General features: G+C 42.4%; 1 protein-coding gene across 2 annotated transcripts in view; it reads right to left on the bottom strand.

Annotated features, from left to right (window-relative positions):
* The window catches only part of Tpx2 (TPX2 microtubule nucleation factor), a 48,024-nt gene extending 28,218 nt beyond the window's left edge, over positions 1–19,806 (bottom strand). For both annotated transcript variants that reach the window (XM_038330638.1, XM_038330639.1), the window contains exon 1: positions 19,717–19,806. The gene's annotated coding sequence lies outside the window, so the exon portion shown is untranslated. The remainder of the gene's footprint in view (positions 1–19,716) is intronic.
* Positions 19,807–20,614: the final 808 nt, after the last annotated feature.

Raw genomic sequence — 20,614 nt, 5'->3', positions numbered from 1 at the left:
ACCAACTACTTTGGTTTAATATTTTCGATTTAGAAAATCATCTGGGGAGCTGGAGAGATAGCTCAGCAGTTAAGAGCACTTCTAGAGGACCCAGATTCAATTCCCAGCCCCCAAATGGCAGCTCACAACTGTCTGTAACTCCAAGATCTAACACCCTCATACAGACATACAGGAAGGCAAAACAACAATGCACATAAAATAAAAATAAATAAACTATAAAAAAAGAAGAGGAAGAAAAAGAAGAAGGAGGAGGAGGAAGAGAAGGAGAAGAAGAAGAGGAAAAGGAAAAAGAAGGAAGAGGAGGAAGAAGAGGAGGAGGAGGAAAATAAATCACTTGGCTGGAATTGGGCATGGCAGTACAGCCTTTAATCCCAGGATTTGAAAGGCAGAGAGGCAGGAGAATCTCTGAGTTCAAGACCAGCCTGGTCTACATAATACATTCCAGGTCAGCCAGGGATACATAGTGAGACCCTGTCTCAAAACATCCCCCCCCCCACACACACACACACAACACCCCCCCACACACACACACACACACAGCATCTGAAAAATAGACCTCACTTTGTCAAATCCACCTACAAGTTAGTTGCTTGTTAGATTGTGAGATACTTGTTTTTGGAATTAGAAAGTCATTTTGGGACTATTGAGATGATTCAGTAGGTAAAGGTACATGCCACCAAGCCTGATGACCTAGTTTGATCTCTAAAAGCCACTTGGTGGCAAAATAGAAAACTGACTCCTGCAAGTTGTCCTCCATGCACACGCTGTGGCATGCATGCACACCCAAAAGATAAATAAATGTACATTTTTTTCCTTTTTAAAGAAAGGCCAAGTTTGATGAGTGCCTACATCCGCCATTCACTGTTGGATGTTGCACTCATTAATTTTCCCTCTGTTTCATTTTCTTGTTTCTAAGCCTTTCTCCCCTTTTCTCTCTGTGCCTGATAACCTAATGTCTGAAACACATCATTAACTTTTACACCTATCGACAAAAATCTTTACCCAAGTCAAACTAAATCTCTAGAAAATGTTATGCAAAACCACAGAGTTTTAGTTCTTCTAGGATAATGAGCATCTAACTGTGTATCAGCTGACTTCATAAACATTTCTGGTACACTGCAGGTTTTGAAGACTAAAGCCAATCTAACTTGCATATCAGGGTGTTTAGCAGAGAACCTTATGTATAGAAGAGAGAAACATGGTTTTCCCAAGTACTGGTTTTCATTCCTTAAAAATATTTTAAGAAATAGAAATATTGTACTCCTGGGTTGGAGGTGTAGCTCAGTGGTGGAAAGCAAATTTAGTATGTATGAAGAAGTGAGTTTGGTCTCTAATACAGAAGGGGAAAAACGAAATTCCCTAGGCATGAAGAAAATGAGTTAATACACATCAAAGCCACAACATGCATAAGTAAACAATACAGACCTAGGCCGGGCGGTGGTGGCACATACCTTTAATCCCAGCATTCGGGAAGCAGAGGCAGGTGGATCTTCGTGAGTTCGAGACCAGCCTGAGCTAGACCAACAAGAGCTAGTTCCAGGACAGGCTCCAAAGCTACAGAGAAACCCTGTCTTGAAAAACCAAAAAAAAAAAAAAAACAAAAAAACAAAAAAACTTCTGCATTCCACTGTGTGCAAACCCACTCTAGTCCTATCTATGTAACGAAATAGTTGAAAGTAGTCTGAAAAATAATCACTGACAACTAATTGCCTATAAATCCCATTAAACTGTTTGTCCTAGAAAGCATTCTGAGACAGGCCATCAGGGCACAACATCTGTAAAGCCAGCACTGCTTACTGAGTCCATGCCAGAGCTATATAGGGAGACCTGGTCTAAGGAAAACAAAACAACAGCAACAAAAACCTCTCTAAACTCCTATAAAAACTAATTAAAACTTCATGCTTGCCAGGCACGATGGCACTTGTCTTTAGTCCACCAGTCAGAAGGCAGAAGCAGGTAGATCTCTGTGAGTTTGAGGCCAGCCTGCAGTTGCAGGACAGGATCCAAAGCTACAGAGAAACCCTGTCTGGGGAGAGGGAAAAATTGAACCAGTGCCAGATGTAGTGGCACACACATGTAATCTCAGTATTGAGTAGGTAGAGGCCAAGGCTAATGTGTACTGTGAAATAATCCTTCTGTATACTGTGAAAATGTTGTTCTCATTGTTAGTAAAAAAGGTGATTTCTACTAGGCAGGATTTTCGGGGGAGAGAAAATGCTGGGAAGAAGGGCAGAGTCTGAGGAGTCTTGAGACAGACACAGAAGAAGGTTGAGAGATATCAAAATACAGTTTGGGATCATAATGCAAGTTATGATAGAAAGTAAATTAGGTACAAGACTTTGGACTCACCAAGATAAGATGCATAATGGAGTATGTTCTCTGAATTCATCAAATGCAAATGGACTAGACATTGTTGATGTACTTATTGCCTATATATATTATATATAGTTATTGTACTTATTGTATATAGTTTTTCTTATATTAGCTATAACCTTTTTTAAAAAATAATTTATTTCTATTTTATGTACATTGGTGTTTTGATATGGGTGTCGGGTCCCCTGAAACGAGTTGTGAGCTGCCATGTGGGTGTTGAGAATTGAACCCAGGTCCTCTGGAAGAAGCACTGAGTCATCTCTCCAGCCCCTATAACCTTCTACTAGACAAAAAAGGGGAAATATAGTGACATTTTGTTTATGATCTAACAAATAAAGCTTCCTGAAGATCAGAGTGCAAGAAGCCTCACTAGTCAGCCGTACAGGCCAGGCAGAGATGGCACACACCTTTAGTCCCAGCAGATACACTAGTTAGCCATAGAGGCTGGGCGGTGGTGGTGCACACCTTTCGAACCAGCACTAGTGAGGAATATAAGGTGCGATGAAATAGGAATTTGCTCTTTTTCAGTTTGAAGCTTTCATAGAGGTAGAGCTCGCTAGTGGTTGGCTGCTTTGCTTCTCTGATCTCTCAGCTTGAACCCCAATATCTGTTTCTGGGTTTTTATTAGTAGTGCTATAAGAAGCAACATGGGAAGTTTACTAATGAGGTAAACGAGCCTCAGGGCAGCACATAGATGAATAGAAATGGATTAATCTAAGTTGTAAGAGCTGCCTGGAGACAAGCCTAAGCTATCAGCCGAGCACTTATAACTAATATTAAGTTTCTTTATGTTGATTTGGGAGCTATTGCCGGGACAGAGAGAAACTTCACACAAAGACCCTGTTCCAAAGTACACACACACACACACACACACACACACACGGAGCAGGTCTGGTAGCTTACACCTAGAATCCCATCACCCAGGAGGCAAAGACAGGAGGACTTACAAGTTCAAAGTCAGACTGGTCTACATAGTGAGCAAGCAAACATTACAGTCATATAGCTGCTATCCCAACACAACTTGAATCTGCTTCACATATTTTACACAATACTCCATGGCAATAAATTTGAGCAGATACCATCACGTAATCATGTGTAAAAATTATACTCCATTTTTAGAATTTTCCCCAATATTTTCACTTTAAGAATACTTCTAACTGGGCAGTGGTGGCATGCACCTTTAATCCCAGTTCCAGGACAGGCTCCAAAGCTACAGAGAAACCCTGTCTCAAAAAAAAAAAAAAATCAAAAACAAACAAACAAACAAATTTCTAGGAGAACATTTTTATAGCTAATATTCTATACATATTTGTTACTTTTTCTCTAAAATAATACTCAAGAGGTAAAGGTGCTGAGTCAAGGGATGTTAATGCAGACTATTAAAATGTTCCTCAGAAGAGGAGGGGAGTGTGCCAGGTCCTTAGCCCCATCCACCACCAACTCTATGCACTGGCAACTTGCATATTGGAGGTCTGCAAACTACACCACTGCCCCATACTCTGAATTTAGCCACCCAACCTTCATTACTGCTCAATGGTTTGGCCAGCATTTCCTTAACTTCTCAGTGACCTGAGTAATGAGAAAAATATTTCTGGGTTTTATAGTGTCTCAGAAATAATTGTTATAACAAATAACATAGTCAGACGTAGTGGCACACACCTTTAATTCCAGCACTTGGGAGGCAGAAGCAGGCATATTTCTGTGAGTTTGAGGTCAGTCTGGTCTACATAGTGAGTTCCAGGACAGCCAGAGCTACATAATGAAATCCTGTCTTGAAAAAATAATAGGCCCAGGTAGTGGTGGCACACACCTTTAATCCCAGCACTCAGGAGGCAGAGGTAGGTGAATCTCAGTGAGTTCAAGACCAGCCTGGTCTACAAGAGCTAGTTCCAAGACAGCTCAGACTGTTATAGAGAAAAACCCTGTCTTGAAAAACCAAAAGAATAAATGAAAGAATGAATGAATGAATGACAGGATTTTGTTTGTTTTTGGAAACAGTTCCTGGCTGTACTGGAACTCACTCTGTAGAACATTCTGGCCTCAAACTCAAAGAAATCCACATGCCTCTGCCTCCTGAGTGCTGGGATTAAATTGTGTATCACCACTGCCAAACAGGCTCCTGCAGTAACATCATTATATACACCATACAGTTTCTTCTCATGAACCTGAACTCTTTTTCTCACCCCTTATAGTTTTTTGAGACAGGGTTTCTCTGTGTAACTTTGGAGTCTGTCCTGGAACTCACTTTGTAGACCAGGCTGGCCTCAAACTCACAAGAGATCCACCTGTTTCTCCCTCCCAAATGCTAGGATTAAGGGCGTGCTCCACCACTGCCTGGCACAGCTTTAATTCTTTTTTTTTTTAAGATTTATTTTATCTAGTTTACAGTATTCTGTCTGTGTGTATGCCTGCACACCAGAAGAGGGCACCAGATTTCATTACAGATGGTTGTGAGCCACCATGTGTTGCTGGGAATTGAACTCAGGACCTCTGGAAAAGCAGCCAGTGCTCTTAACCTCTGAGCCATCTCCCCAGCCCCAGCTTTAATTCTTTATAACAACATTCTCTTTGAGGACTTAAGAGTAGAAGAAACATGATAGTCTCAATTAAAAAGAACTATAGGTAACATCTGACTTTTGTAGTTTATAGATAATGATTAATTAAAACAAACAAGGGTAGGGCTGGAGAGATGGCTCAGTGGTTAAGAGCACTGGTTGCTTTTCCAGAGAACATGAGTTCAATTCCCAGCAACACATGGTGGCTCACACTGCCCTCTTCTGGCCTGCAGAGATACATGCAAGAAGAAAACTGTATACATAATAAATAAATCTTTCTCCTCCCCCCCACCCCCGCCTACTCTTGTAGCTGAGGATAATCTTGAACTCACAGAGATCCGCCTGCCTTTGCTTCCTGAGTGCTGGGATTAAAGGCGTGCACCACCACTGCCTGGCAATAAATAAATTCTTTAAAAAATGAACAAACAAGGGTTTGCCAAAAGTCACATGACAACACTTAAAACTGGTTAAAAACAACTGCAGGAACAAAAATAGCTACTAGAGATGCCAGGCTGTAGTAACTACTAAATCTTTAGTGCTTCTAAGGCTCATTTACAACCTTGTAAAGCTTCACTTACAGTCCTCATGCTGGAAAAGGAAGCTAAGGATCAGAGACTATCCAGCCATCCAGGCTCGTTATGCTCCCAGTGGCAGCACACTCTGGCAGCCCTCACTGGTCACTCAGGAATCAGCAGTGCTGGGAGGGTCAGGTCTCTATCTGCCCTAAGCTAGCCCTTCACGTTTTCCATAGTCTTTTGACTTGAGAAGGCTCTTTATTATGCCATTCTAAACTTTTCATTCGCCTTTATTTCCGCTTCATCATTTGTTTGATATTGATTTTGTTGTTGTTGCTGCTGCTGGGGTTTTTTTGTTTTGTTTTTTTAAGACGGGGTCTCACTATGTAACTCTAGCTTGCCTGGAACTTGATCTGTACAACAGCGATGGCCTCAAAAAATTGATCAGTTCTCCTCTGCCTCCAAAGTGCTGGGATTAAAGGCATGCAACACGACACCTAACTTTTTTGTTGTTCCTGGTAAGGGTGGGGGTAAAGACAGGGACTTACATAGCAGATTGGCCTGGAACTTGCTATGTAGCCACACATACACAAAATAGATACAAATTCATACCATATAAATAAATACATAAATAAAGGCAATTTTTTTAAAAGGCCATTAGTGAAGGATTTTTCAAGCAACAGTTAAAATCCTGTGGTTGAAAGAGGGCATTTTCTGCTCTTTTGAACAACTATGCTGAAAGACATGGGAAAATCTTAGATTCCCATGATCTCAATGCCTAATTGAGGTCACTGGGAACACGTCCCAGGCAGGACTATAATGAAGACAAGCAGAGCTGAGGAAGGAAGACGGGAATGTAACAAGCCACAATTACACTTAGCCCTCTGCAAACTATGACTTCAGCAGCTCTCTCGAGAAGCCCGTGATCACTCTACAATTTCTATTTTTTTGTCCTTTATTCAAGCCTCTTTCCTTTTCTTTTTTATTTCTTCTTTTTTATTTATTTTGTAATTCTTATTTATTTTTATTGTATATGCATGGTGTTTTCTCTGCTCATATATCTGGGTACTACCTGTATGAAGTGTCTGCAAGGCCAGAAGGGCAAGATTCACCTGGAACTTAGATGCCATGTGAATGTGAGCTATCAAACCCTCTGGTAGCAGCCATGTTCTTACCTGTTGACCCATCTCTCAAGTCCCTTTCCTACTCTTAATACCAGACTTAAATCTATATTAAACCCCTTTCTAACTCAAGCCAGGTGTGACACTTGAAAGGCCGAGGCAGGCAGATCTCTGTGAGTTCAAGGCCAGGCTGGTCTAAAAAGTGAGTTCCAGAACAGTCAGGGCTACACAGAAAAACCATCTCAAAAAAACCAACCAAACAAACAAACAAACAAACAAACAAAAGAGGGACGGGAAAATGACCCTGATTCCACCAAATTAATTAATTAATAAAAACCTGAAAAGTGTTCAAATCTAACCTTTCACATGCTTTTGTTGTTGTCTCTTTGGCTGGCCTAATACCTCCTGTCTGAGCCTCTATGATTTCAAAAAAATCAAAAAAGAGGAAAAAGGCAACATATTCATACATCCACATATATAGATGAAGAAGGGTTAGTAACTGAGTCTGTGCAGGAGCCTGGGAGACACAGAGTAGGAGAGACTGCACTATAAAGCTCTGTGCTCAGAGCCGGGCGGTAGTGGCGCACGCCTTTAATCCCAGCACTCGGGAGGCAGAGGCAGGCAGATTTCTGAGTTCGAGGCCAGCCTGGTCTACAAGAGCTAGTTCCAGGACAGGCTCTAGAAACTACAGGGAAACCCTGTCTCGAAAAAAACCAAAAAAACCAAAAAAAAAAAAAAAAAAAAAAACCCAAAAACCTCTGTGCTCCTTGAGAATATGCCTTTTATTATATGGTGTCTACCTTTCCAGCTCAAAGGGCTAGTGAGGTGAGCAACATTTACTCTCCTCTAAGTTTGCACTTCAGAAAAGACTGAATTCCAGGAATGTTTGCTGAATATTCTTGATAATCTGTCCGGGTCTGATGCTAGCCTGGACTCTCAATTATTTCTCTTGACCAGACCACAATATAAACTATCTCTCCCTGGACCGGCATGGAGGTGCGGGGATAAAGGCACAACTCACATGGCTTTATCGGGAGGGAGATTCTCAGTGATTCCCTCATGAAGTCCTGAGTTTACATCCTGAAGAATTTTTCTCGTTTATTCTCCAAATAGTCTTTATACTGAAACTTAACTTAGGGGAAATACATTAGCATTCTGTCTCCTAGGTAATCAGGTGAATGGCTTTCAGTCACATCCACAACTACCTGTCTGCTGTGTATGCTAGCTGTCCTGTAGGTTTGAATTGGCATTTTTATCAGGCGTCCTCCAAATTACAAAGAAGGAGCAAAAACATCCTGACCTTTTGTTAGGATGTGAAGGCCTGTCTGGTAGGTAGGCTACGTAGCCATCCTCAGGTGGTGCCTATGGCTTTAGAGCCTGGCTGCCACACCATATAGAAATATGGGCCTACAATAATCCAAGAATAATTACAATCAACTGGTTTTTTGGAAATAATGTTTTCCATTTATGTGATCCATAAGTTGACCACTACCTTGATTTGTTCATTACATTACATATCTTTCTAGTATTTCCATATATAGGTTTTCTTAAGATTTATTTATTTATACATTTTAAGTATGAGTGCTCTGCCTGCATGCATGCCTGCATGCCCAAAGAAGGCATCAGATCCCATTATAGACATGTGAGCTGCCATGTGGTTGCTGAGAAGTGAACTCAAGACATCTAAAAGAGCAGCCAGTGTTCTTAATTGCTGAGCCATATCTCCAACCTCATCCGTTTTTTCCCCATTTGTATGAATATTTTGCCAGCACATACACATATGTGCACAACATGCATGCCAGTTGCCTGCAGATGTCAAAAGAGAGCATCAGATACCCTGGAACTGGTATTACAGAGAGCTATGAAATACCATGTGGGTGTTGAATTCAAACCTGGGTCCTCTACAAAACCAGCAAGCACTTTAACCACTGAGCATTTGTCCAGCCCAATTGTCTATTTTTTAAAATGATTTATTTATTTGTATTGGTGTTTTCCTACATGTGTGTCTGTATAAGTGTGTTAGATTACTTGGAAATGGAGTTACAGACAGTTGTGAGCCACCATGTGGATGATGGGAACTGAACCCAGGTCCTGTGGAAGAGCAGCCAGTGCTGAGCCATCTCTCTCTCCAGCTACCACCTCCAGTGGTCTTTTTTTTTTTTTTTTTTTTTTTTTTTGGTTTTTCGAGACAGGGTTTCCCTGTAGTTTCTAGAGTCTGTCCTGGAACTAGCTCTTGTAGACCAGGTTGGCCTCAAACTCAGAGATCCGCCTGCCTGTGCCTCCCGAGTGCTGGGATTAAAGGTGTGCGCCACCACCGCCCGGCCAGTGGTCTATTTTTTAAAACACTCTTTTTATACTATCTTTTTGTCTAGACTGGCCAACTCAGGAGGCTACCCTGCCACTCTAGCTGGGCATGGTGTACATACATACACCTATAATCCCAGCACTTAAGACCCTCAAGCAAGAGTACTGCCTCAAGTGTGAGGTCATCCTGGGCCTACACACTGAGGTCCAGGCCAGCCTAGGCTACAAAGTGAGACTGTCTCAGAAAAGAAAAACAAAAGAACAACAACAAAAAAAAAAAAAAAAAAAAAAAAAAAAAAAAAAACCACTCTGCCTCTTCTCAAAGTGGGCTCAAATTAACAACTATATATCCATTATTCCTTGAGAACTCTCATCCTCTCCATTAAAGGTTGACAAAGTATACGAAGAAAACCTAAAGAAGGGGTTGGGAAGGAGCCTCAGTGACAGAGTACCAGAAGAGGAAGGAGGGACCAGCACACAAAAGTGAAGTAACAAACTGTGTAAATCAAGATAGTTTCATAATACTGCCTCACCACAAACAAGTCAAAATATCAAAAATTAAAGTCTATTAGAGCCTAGTGGGATACCGCAGAGGTCAAGGCTAAAGGCAGCTGATTAAATGAGAGCCCCACAAATGGTGGGAACTGGACCCATCCTGCACCCCTTAATCAAGATTGAATTTCTGTCAACACATGTCTCACTGAAGGGTGAGGGAAGGCACATATGTCAACCACATTCCCTTAAACAAATCAAGCTGCCAAGCAAGAGAATTAGCTTCATATTTCAAAATTATCTAAAACTACCACAGCGCAGGCCCCTGAAAAATTACAGATATTCTCAGTAGAAAAATAACCTTCACCTGGGCTTGGTCACACTTTAATCCCAGCACTGGGAGCAGAGACAGGTGAGTCTGAGATAAAGGACAACCTGATATACATAGTAGCAAATTTCAGGTCAGCAAGGACTACATACTGAGTCCTTGCTTCTACAAAAGAAATACATGAAAATTAAAAAAAACAACAACAACAAAAATCAGCTGTTTTGTTGGTTCCAGACAGGGTTTCTTTGTATAGCCTTGACTGCCCTGGAACCAGCTCAAGAAAAACAGCTTTTAATGAAAAATAATCCTACAGGAAATCTGAGAGCACGGTCTGCTCTTCCAGAGGTCAGAGACTTGATTCCCAGCACCCACATGGTGGCTCACAACCATCCGTAATTCTTTTCCTAGGGATCTGATGCCCTCTTCAGGCCTCTATGGGCACCTGGCAAGCACATGGTATACACACATACTTGCAGGCAAAAAACCCACACAAAATAAAATAAAGTAGAAATAATATTCTTTTTTTTAAACATTTATTTATTATGTAAACAATATTCTGTCTGCATGCATGCCTATAGTCCAGAAGAGGGCACCAGACCTCATTACAGATGGTTGTGAGCCACCATGTGGTTGCTGGGAATTGAACTCAGGACCTTTGGAAAAGCAGGCAATGCTCTTAACTGCCATCTCTCCAGCCCCGTAGAAATAGTCTTTAAATAAGAAAGCCAACTCAATATGGTATGCATGAACCAAGCTATGTATGAACTAGTTCTTTATAAAACTGCCTGTTACATATCACCCCTCGTATCGTATAGACCCTCCCCACCTAACCAAACCAAACCAAACCAAACCAAACCAAAACACTGAAAAGATACACATGTGTAATCCTTTCTCTTTAGGTACAGACAATAGAGCCAGGCTGTGGTGGAACACGCCTTTAATCTCAGCAATCAGGAGGAAGAGGCAGGCGGATCTCTGTTAGTTCACAGACTGCCTACAAAAGAGTTCCAGGGCAGGGCTGGAGAGATGGCTCAGCGGTTAAGAGCACTGCCTGCTCTTCCAAAGGCCCTGAGTTCAATTCCCAGCAACCACATGGCAGCTCACAACCATCTGTAGTAAGATCTGGTGCCCTTTATTGGCCTGCAGAACACTATATACATAATGAATAAATAAATCTTAAAAAAAAAAAAAAAGGTCCAAGACAGCTAGGGCTGTTATACAGAGAAACCATGTCTCATAAATAAATAAATATGTATCCCCCAGTTTTTTAGGGGGAAGAATAGGTGGAGACAAGCCCCCATGAGGAGGACTGCCGAACAGCGAGTGCAGCCTGTCTACGTTCATAGGAAACTCGCCTCAAGCTGCCTCTAGTCTCTTCACTCTCCCCCAAACCCAAAATAACTGGCCTTGACAAGCTCTATAAATCAAAACGGGCAGGTTCTGAAGGGCTGGGGAGCAGCACAGAGCATATTCTAAGCAGGCCTGAAATTGCAGGTCAGCGGCTCCTAGCAAAACAGGCGGATGTGAGGTCAAGCGCCTCACCACCCAGTTGTGAGACAAAGAGGAAAGCACGAGCTAAACTGTTGGTAATTCAAGAGCCAACAGAAGCCGAGGCTTCAGTAGAGGCAGTCAGTCAAAACAATCTCATCCAGGCACTGGCATTTCCTCACCAGCACCCTCTCCCGCCTGCACAGGGGTGAGGGGTCTTACATTAACACATACTTTCATTTTACCCAGAGATGAAACATTCACATATTTTTCCTTGTACACAAGGGATTAGAGAAGAGTCAATAAATAGCAACATATCTAACACCTGGTTTTGACTAGTAGTCAAACGTACAAACTAAGCCTAATGAACCTAATGAACCTAATGAACTTGGTTCCCACATTTGCTAACTTCTATGTTGAAATCTGATCTGTTTACAGCAACAGATCTACGGAGCTTCCAAAACTGGGTCCATTTAAGAACCAAAATCAGCAGGGCAGTGGTGGCACACGCCTTTAATCCCAGCACTTGGGAGGCAGAGGCAGGCGGATCTCTGAGTTTGAGGCCAGCCTGGTCTACAAGAGCTAGTTCCAGGACAGGCTCTAAAGCTACAGAGAAACCCTGTCTCGGAAAAAAAGAAAAAGAAAAAAGAAAAAAGAAAAGAAAAGAAAGATCCAAAATCAATCCTTTAGCATTCCAGCACTCAGAAGTCAGCACAGGACACACTAGACACTCGTTCTAATTCACCCAGAAACACCAAGCAAATGTATTTTCATTTCTTTTTCAAACTTACCAATTCCAGAAAGACATGGTGTCACCGTGAATGAGCAGTTGAGGCAGCAGGACAACCATCAGTTCAAGGCTAACATAGGATACACAGTGAATCTGAGGCCAGCCTAAGCTATCTCAAACAAGATAGCACAACAGAGATGATCAGTGGGTAAAGGAGCTTGCTGTGCCAGCCTGACAACCTAAGCTTGGTCCCTAGAATCTATGGTGGAAGGGGGAAAACCATTCCTAAAACATCCTCTGACCACACACACACCATGGTACTCATGCCCCTAACTGCATGCATGCATGCACACATACACTCATGTGCGCATGCGCGTACGCATACATACATACATACATACATACATACATACATACACACACACACACACACACACACACACACACACACACACACACTCCCACTCTCACACACAAAAAAATTGTAAATCATATTTTACTGAGTTTGCTTGTTTTGAGACAGAATCTCTCTATGCAGCCCCAGCTGTACTAGAACTCACCACATAGACCAGGCTAGCCTAGCCTTCAACTCACATAGATGACCTGCTTTCCAAGTACTGGAATTAAACACATGCACCACCACACCTGGCTCATGTTTACTGTTTTAAAAACTTTTATTTGTGTTCATATTAACAAGACACATCCACTCAGGGCTTGCTCTTTTCTGCCACCACTTAACAAGCGCTGGAATTATACAGGATGTGCCACCAAGCACAACTTGTTCTTTTGTTTGTTTTTTAGTTTTTTTGAGACAGAGTTTCTCTGTGTAGACCCAGCTGTCCTGGAACTCATTCTGTAAACCAGGCTGGCCTTGCATTTAGAGATCCACCTGCCTCTGTCTTCCAAGTGCTGGGATTAAAAGCGTGCACCATCACCGCATCTCTAAAAGGTTGGATAGTGAGTGATTTTACTTCGTTTCCAAATTTAAGGAATTTCTTTCAAAAATATGTACTGGCTTAAAAAGACATACTTCAGTTACGTAAACATTGATGAAGCTGATTTACTAACACTTCTTTCACTCCTTCGCGTGTACCTCACCATGGATACACACCTGCCCTGTAGTTAATGGCCTCCAGCCCACGTCACAGATGACCTTCTCAGGCCTCTTCTCAGTATCCATAGCCCACAGACACTGCTCATTAAGCACCTGGAAACAGCAGGTGTTTTAAAAGGATAAACTTTAAAAATTTTGGCCAGGCAGTGGTGGCACACATACATTTTTAATTCCAATCTTAATTCCATTTTTAATTTTAATTTGGGAGGCAGAGACAGGCAGATCTCTGTGAGTTTGAGGTCAGCCTGGTCTACAGAGAGAGTTCCAGGACATCCAGAGCTGTTACACAGAGAAACCCTGTCACAAAAAAAAAAAACAAAAAGAAAGACAACTCAATCAAGTAGTGACTCTGATCGCAGCTGCTATATCAAACACAGAGTCCTTACTTGAGCACTGAGCAGATTAACACATCTCCAGGTAGGCAGGTATTGATCTAGCAAATGCCTTTTTCCCAGTGCTTGTCCATAACGACCACCAGAAGGAATTTGCTTTCAGTTGGAAATGCCAGCAGTATACTTTTACAGTTTTACCTCAAGGATATAGTAACTCTCATGTCCTAACTTAGTTCGATTGCACATTGATACACTATACTGTCAATTATGTTGACTGGACCAAGTGAGCAGGAGGTAGCTTTGGACTGGTTGGTAACACATATGCACATGAGAGGATGGAAAATAAATCCAACCAAAATTTAAAGGCCTTCTACTTCCGTGGAATTCTTGAGTTCAGTGATGTGGAGTATGCAGAGATATCCCTTCTAAGGTGAAGGAGGAGTTATTATAACTACCCCCTCCCACCACCAAGAAAGAAGCACATTCAGGGGCCTATTTGGGTTCTAGAGATAGAACGCTCCTCACTTAGATGTGTTAATCTTATACCAAATTTTACTAACTTTGAGTGGGTACTGGAACAGGACGAGGTTCTTAAACAGGTCCAGGCTGCTCTGCCACTTGGACTATATATATGATCTAGCAAACCTGAGCGTTCTTGAGGTGTAACTGGCAGTAGGAATGCTGTTTGGAGCTTTTGGCAGGCCCTATAGGCGAATCACGGAAGAGACCTTTGGCATTCTGGAGCAAGGCTCTACCATCATCTACTAGTCTAGTCTGCTTAGGGGAAACTGAAAGTTCAGCCACGGGCCATCATGCAACCGGAGCTAGCCATCACGAGCTGAGTGTTATCTGACTCAGCAAACCATAAAGAAGGACATGTAGAGCAGCAATCAATATAAGTAGTGTAAATGTGAGCAGGCCTGAGCAGGTCCTGAAGGCACAAGCTAGTTACATGGAAAAGCTGCCCAAATGTCTACGGTTTCTACTCCTGTTACAATACCATCTGCTGCCAAGCATGCGCCTATAGCCTCATGGGGTGTTCACTATGATCAGTTGACTGAGAAAAAGGAGACTAGGGCCTGGCTTACTGATGGTTCTGCATGTTATGCAGGCACCACCCAGACATGGACAGTTGCAGCATTACAACCCCTCTCTGGAACCATGCAAGACACTGGGCATAACTTTGGGCAGTACTCATGGTCATACATTTTGTCTGGAAGGAGAAATGACTAGACATGAATTCTTCACTGATTCATGGACTGCAGTCAATGACTGTACGGTCAGGGACTTGGATTGTGAAATTGATAAGAAGACGTCTAGGGAAGAATTATGTGAGTAGATTTCTCTAAATGGGCAAAGATATTAAGATACTTGTGTTCCATGTAAATGCTCATCAAAAGATGACTTCAGATAGGCGGTGGTGACACACACCTTTAACTTCAGCACTTGGGAGGCAGGGACAGGCAGATCTCTGATCTCTGTGAGTTTGAAGCCAGCCTGGTCTACAGAGCTAGATCCAGGACAGCTAGAGCTATCACACAGAGCATTCTGTAGATAGTCAACCTCTTTCCCCAGCCATCCCTGTCATGGCCCATGAACAAAGTGGCCATAGTGGCAGAGATGGAAGTTGTCATGGGCTGACCTGGCGACAACTGCTGCTGAGTACCAGAGCTGACACTGAGCCCCAGATATGGGACCATTCCCCGGAGTGACCAGACAGTGGCCTGGTGGCAGGCTGACTGTACTGAACCACTTCCTCCATGGAAAGGACAGCATTTGTCCTTATTGGATACCTATTCTGGATATGGATTTGTCTTTCCTGCATGTAATGCTTCTACCAAAACCACTATCCGTGAGCTACACAATGCCTTACTCACCATCAAGGTATTCAACAGTATTGCTTCTGATTAACTCACTTCATAGCCAGAAAAGTGCGGCAGTGGGCCCACAATCGTGGCATCCACTGGTCTTATCATGTTCCCCACCATCTGCTAGCCTGAGAGAAAGACAGTTACAGTGCCAATCAGGTGGCAGCAGCATGGAGGGCTGGGCAGGGTTCTCCAGAGGGTGGTATTTGATTTGAATCAGCATCCAATATGTGGTAGTTTCTGATCTACAGTGCAAGTTCCAGGACAGGATCCAAGATCCAAAACTACAGAGAAATCCTGTCTCAAAAAAACAAAAACCAAAAAAGGAGTGGGTGGTGGTGGGATAGTTCCACATTCACTATCGCCCCCTAGTAACCCTCTAGGAAAAATTTTTTGCTTCCTGAGCCCTCAACCTTAAGTTCTGCTAACCAAGAAGTTTTGGTTCCAGAGTGTATAGTGTTCTTGCCAAGAGCCACAGCAAATATTCTATTGAACTGGAAGTTCAAACATCCCCCTGGCCACTTTGGCTAAGAAAGGAATAACAGTGTTAGGAGGGGTGACTGATCCAGATTACCAAGGGAAAATTGGATTGCTTTTCCATAGTGGAGGTAAAAAAAATATTTATCTGGAGTACAGATGATCCTTTAGGGCGTCTGTCTATTGGTGCTAGCATATCCTGGGAGACTACAACAATCCAATCCAGGCAGGATGAAAAAGGGCACAGACCCTTCAAAAATTAAGGCCTGGCTCACTCCTCCAGGAAAACGGCCAAGAGCTTGCTGAAGGAGGAGAAAATACAGAAAGGGTATTAGAGGAAGACCAGCTAAAGCCACGTGACCAGTTGTAGAAATGAGGATTACAGTTGACATGTTTCTGTCATATTTTGTTAAGAATGCTTCTGTACAGTTGTGTTTTCTTTCCTCGATCTCTTTATCATACAATGCACATCAGTTAAGAGATTATCAGTAGTTATCATATTAAAGTTTTGAGATCCCTAAAGAATGTCCCTCATGGGACATTACTATCTATTCTAATATTCATAATGCATTTATAGAGTATGTTGGATAGTTATGATGTCAGATGTTAATTATAACCTGATTATTGTTTTCATTTGGAAATTAATAATGACATACATGGTTGTGTCAAATTGACAAGGGGTCAACTTGTGCTAGCTACTTGGTGGTCAACTTGACTACATGGAGAATTAACGAAAACCAAGCAGCTGGGTACACCTGTAAGAGATTTTTTTTCTTAATTAAATAATTTGAAATGGGAAGACCCACTTTTAAACAAAATCTCTTGAGTGGAAAAACACATCTTTAATCCAGATCTTTTTTAGGTGGGATTCACCTTTTAATGTAGGCCACACCTTCTGCTGGCCACCTAAATAAAGGACATGGAAGAAGGAAGCTTGCTGCTTTGCCTGCTGGCTCCCACTGGCATTAGAGCACACACTGTGGCAGATACTGGAGACCAGCTGAGACACCCAGCCTCAGGGACTACTGAACAACTACTGGATTCTTCCTTGGTAGACAGTCACTGTTAAAGCAGCTAGACCACAGCCTGTAAGCCATTTTCTAATAAATCCCATACAGACATCTTCAATCTATAAACTCTGTTCCTTTAGAAAATGCTGACTAATACGGCATCTTTTTATTTATGTTTAATTCCATCTTTTTTTCTTGTAAAGAACAATTGGGCTGCTGATTTACATGTTTTCGTCTCAAATATAAATCTATCTACACAATAACTCAGGCTAGTCATTCACACCATTATCAATCCTGCTTCCTAAACGATACCATGGCAAAACAGTAAGTTTGTGAAAGGGTACACAATTTCTCCTGTTCTTCTCTCTAGTTTAAAAAACAAACTTTTAGCTGGGCAGTGGTGGAGCATGCCTTTAATCCCAGCACTTGGGATGCAGAGGTAGGCGGATCTCTGTAGTTCGAAGCCAGCCTGGTCTACAAGAGCTAGTTCCAGGACAGGCACCAAAGCTACAGAGAAACCTTGTTTCGAAAAACAAAACAAAAAACAAACAAACAAAAAAAGCTTTTTTTAAATATTTTTTTTTGGAGACAGGGTTTCTTTGTAGCTTTGGAGTCTGTACTGGAACTAGCTCTATTGACCAGAGGCTGGCCTCAAACTCAGAGATCAGCCTGCCTCTGCCTCCAGAGTGCTGGGATTAAAGGCGTGCACCACCACCGCCCGGCTTTAAATAAAAAAAATCTTAAAGGGAAGAAGCTGGGTATAAAGACTCACACTGTAGAAAACAAATCCAAGGAAAGCTAAAGGAAAAAAATATATGAAGGAAATGTAGAATTCAGTCCTACTTTTCCACATAGCTTTCTCTTGACCAAATTTAATTGTACTTGCCAAAATAATCTGATGAGAATTTCATTCTAGAACATCAGCATAAACCTGACCAAAAGAATGTTTTTACTGAGCCCGGCAGTGACAATGTACCCTTTTAATCTCAGCACTCAAGAGGCAGAGGCAGGTAGATCTCTAAGTTAGAGGCCAGCCTGGTCTACAGAATGAGTTCCAGAACAGCCAGAGCTACACAAAGAAACTCTGTCTTGAAGAAAAGAAAAAAGAAATGCTTTTACTTACATACTAGAAAACCTCAAATTTGCCAACCCACTTAGTAAGATTGAGTTTTCCACACTTGCTATTCTACTGTAAACTTTGCAGGCCTTCCTATGCATCCAGTTCATAGACATGCAACCTGATTGTTCTCATCCCCGTCTAGCCAAACCCTGCTTTCCAAGAGTCAGTTTATGTTCCTGTATGAAGTCTCATCCATCTCCTTCACTTCTAAAGTTGCCAGAACCCTTACAAAACAATTTATTTACATAATAGTAACTTATCCAGTTTCTGTCTTAAAATTAAATTGGTAGAGTTCTTGCTTGGCATACACAAAGACCCAGGCATTGAGATCCCAGCACCACATAAACAGAGTGTGTTAGTGCAAACCCAGCACTCTGGCAGTGAAGGAAGGAGGATTAGGAGTTCAAGAACAGCCTATGCTACATATCTTCTTTCAGATCCATGTGGGCTACAAGAAGACCCTGTCACAACAGTAGTAATCATTATCGTCATCACACACACAAAAAGGACAGTACCCCAGTACTCCCCCTACCACGAGCAAGGTACTGAGTTCAGACCCCAATACCACACACACACAGAAATCAACCATTTTGTTCTCAAGTATACCATAAAGCCTTGACTTTATCATGTATCTGTATACAAACAGTATCTAAACATGAACCAACAAAGGCTCACAATACACTCTCAAAGGTCAATCAGTTGGTTTTGCTGGCTAAAGGCCACAAAAATTTTGAACCAAAAATAGCAACTTGATACTATTGAACAGGCACTTAAACCAACAGAGGGACACATATGGTTTGGGGGGTGGGGCTTGACAGGTGTAATACACTGAGGCCACACACAAGAATATTCTTACTATTCTTACTAGCCAGGCATAGTGGCACACGCCTTTAATCCCAGCAGTTAAGGGGTAGAAGCAGGCATATCTGTGAGTTTGATGTCAGCCAGGTCAACATGAATTCTAAGACAGCCAGGGATGTGTAGAGAGACCCTCTCTCAACGCAACAACAAAAAGAATAGTTTTACTATAGTGGCAAATAGTTCTTTAGTAGTTTGTATTTTTCTAATATGAGAAAAAGTTAAATAAAGGCAAAGGGTGTGAAGATACAAGGTAAGGATGAGTCAGGAAGTGCAGAAAAAAAGAAAAGAGAGTGGGAGACGGAGGGAGGGAGAGAGGGGGGAGGGAGGGGCAGAGAGCAAGCAAGCAGAAATAGTTTGGTGGGAATCTTTGCTACTGAGAAAATTATATGCGATTACAAATCAAGAAAATAGGGGGTAAACTCAACCCACAATACTATGTTAATACTAAAGGATACAACTTTCCTTCTCCTCCAATCTATAAATGTTCCAGGAAAGGAAGCTAAAAGGGCGGAAAGACGTAATGCCTCGATACAAAGGGAAAGGGGAGTAAGGATAACATAAAATTAATTTTATATCACAAACAGAAGACAATCAAAATAAAATTAACTCTGCTTCAACCGTGTTGGCAAACAACAAAATTACTTTCCTATCTCGGATAAACGCAGTTGGTGGCGATCACATCTCTTTTCCTCCACCAATGCTATTTAATGGCAGGGCTATTTCCATCCACTGGGCCTCGCCTTCCCTAAATGCTAAGAGCGCTTAATGCAAAGTTTAGAGCGGAAATTGGAGAGCAGTGCTAGCACGAACAGTCGTTACCAACTAGGGCCTGACAGCCTGGAGCAACCTTTGCTCCGGGGTTTCCAGGAATACCGAGTCCGAGTCCGAAGCTTTACCGCAAAGTCCGGTCGCCGGAGCCCGCGCGCTGCGTAGGCTTTCAGGGCCTGCCCCGAGGATGCCCCTACCCTCTCGGAAACCTAGAGAAATGGCTCCCAGTGCACCGCGACTCCCCCTTTCCCATCACTTACCCGGCTTCGCCTTGCACCCACTTATCTAAGAAGCCACAGCCGCCCGTCCGCCTCGGGACTCAACCGGTACGGTTGAAAATTTGAACTCGGGCACCCGGTCAAATGCACCAATCAGAGGGCCGGGAACAGACAAACCCCGCCCTCTGATTGGACTTAGGAAAAAAATGCAGCGACGCCGGAAGTTAGGAGGCGGGATCAAGCTGACAACTGGACAGAGAGCCTTCAGGGAAATGTCTCTTGCACGTGTGGGCGCACATTGAAACTACTACAAAACCCAGAATCCTCTGCTCTTATTTGGTTTTGTTGTTTGGAGTTGAGATGGGGATACAAGGTTGTTTTGTTTTGAGGTAGGGCCTTTTGGAGCCCAAGCTAGCCGAAATTCTCAGTGTGACTGAGGCTGACTTTTTTTTTTTTTCGAGACAGGATTTCTCTGTAGCTTTGGAGCCTGTCCTGGAACTAGCTCTTGTAGACCAGGCTGGCCTCGAACTCACGGAGAACCGCCTGCCTTGCCTCCTGAGTGCTGGGATTAAAGGCGTGCACCACCGCCACCCGGCAACTTTTAAACTCTTTTTCCTTTTGCTTCCCCCACCTCCCAAGCACAGGATTTTCAGGTGTGTATCATCATGCTAGTCTTGTTCCTACTTAATTGGGAGAATTATTACTAGACAAACTGAAAAAAAAAACTTAAGTATATAACGGCGGCTAAATATATAACACATACTAGACCTCATAGAAGGAAATTTTTTACTGGTTTGTTTGATTGGGTTTCTCTAGATAGTGTTTCTCTGTACAACTATGGGCCCATAAGAGACATTTCCTTTTTTGTTGTTGTTTTTTGGGTGTTTGTTTGTTTTTGTGTTTTGTTTTTTTCAAGACAGGGTTTCTCTGTAGCTTTTGG

This window comes from Arvicola amphibius, chromosome 5, assembly GCF_903992535.2.
Source record: "Arvicola amphibius chromosome 5, mArvAmp1.2, whole genome shotgun sequence".
Lineage (NCBI taxonomy): Eukaryota > Metazoa > Chordata > Mammalia > Rodentia > Cricetidae > Arvicola > Arvicola amphibius.
Note: the sequence above shows the minus strand (reverse complement) of the source record. Positions and strands in the feature narration are given on the sequence as shown.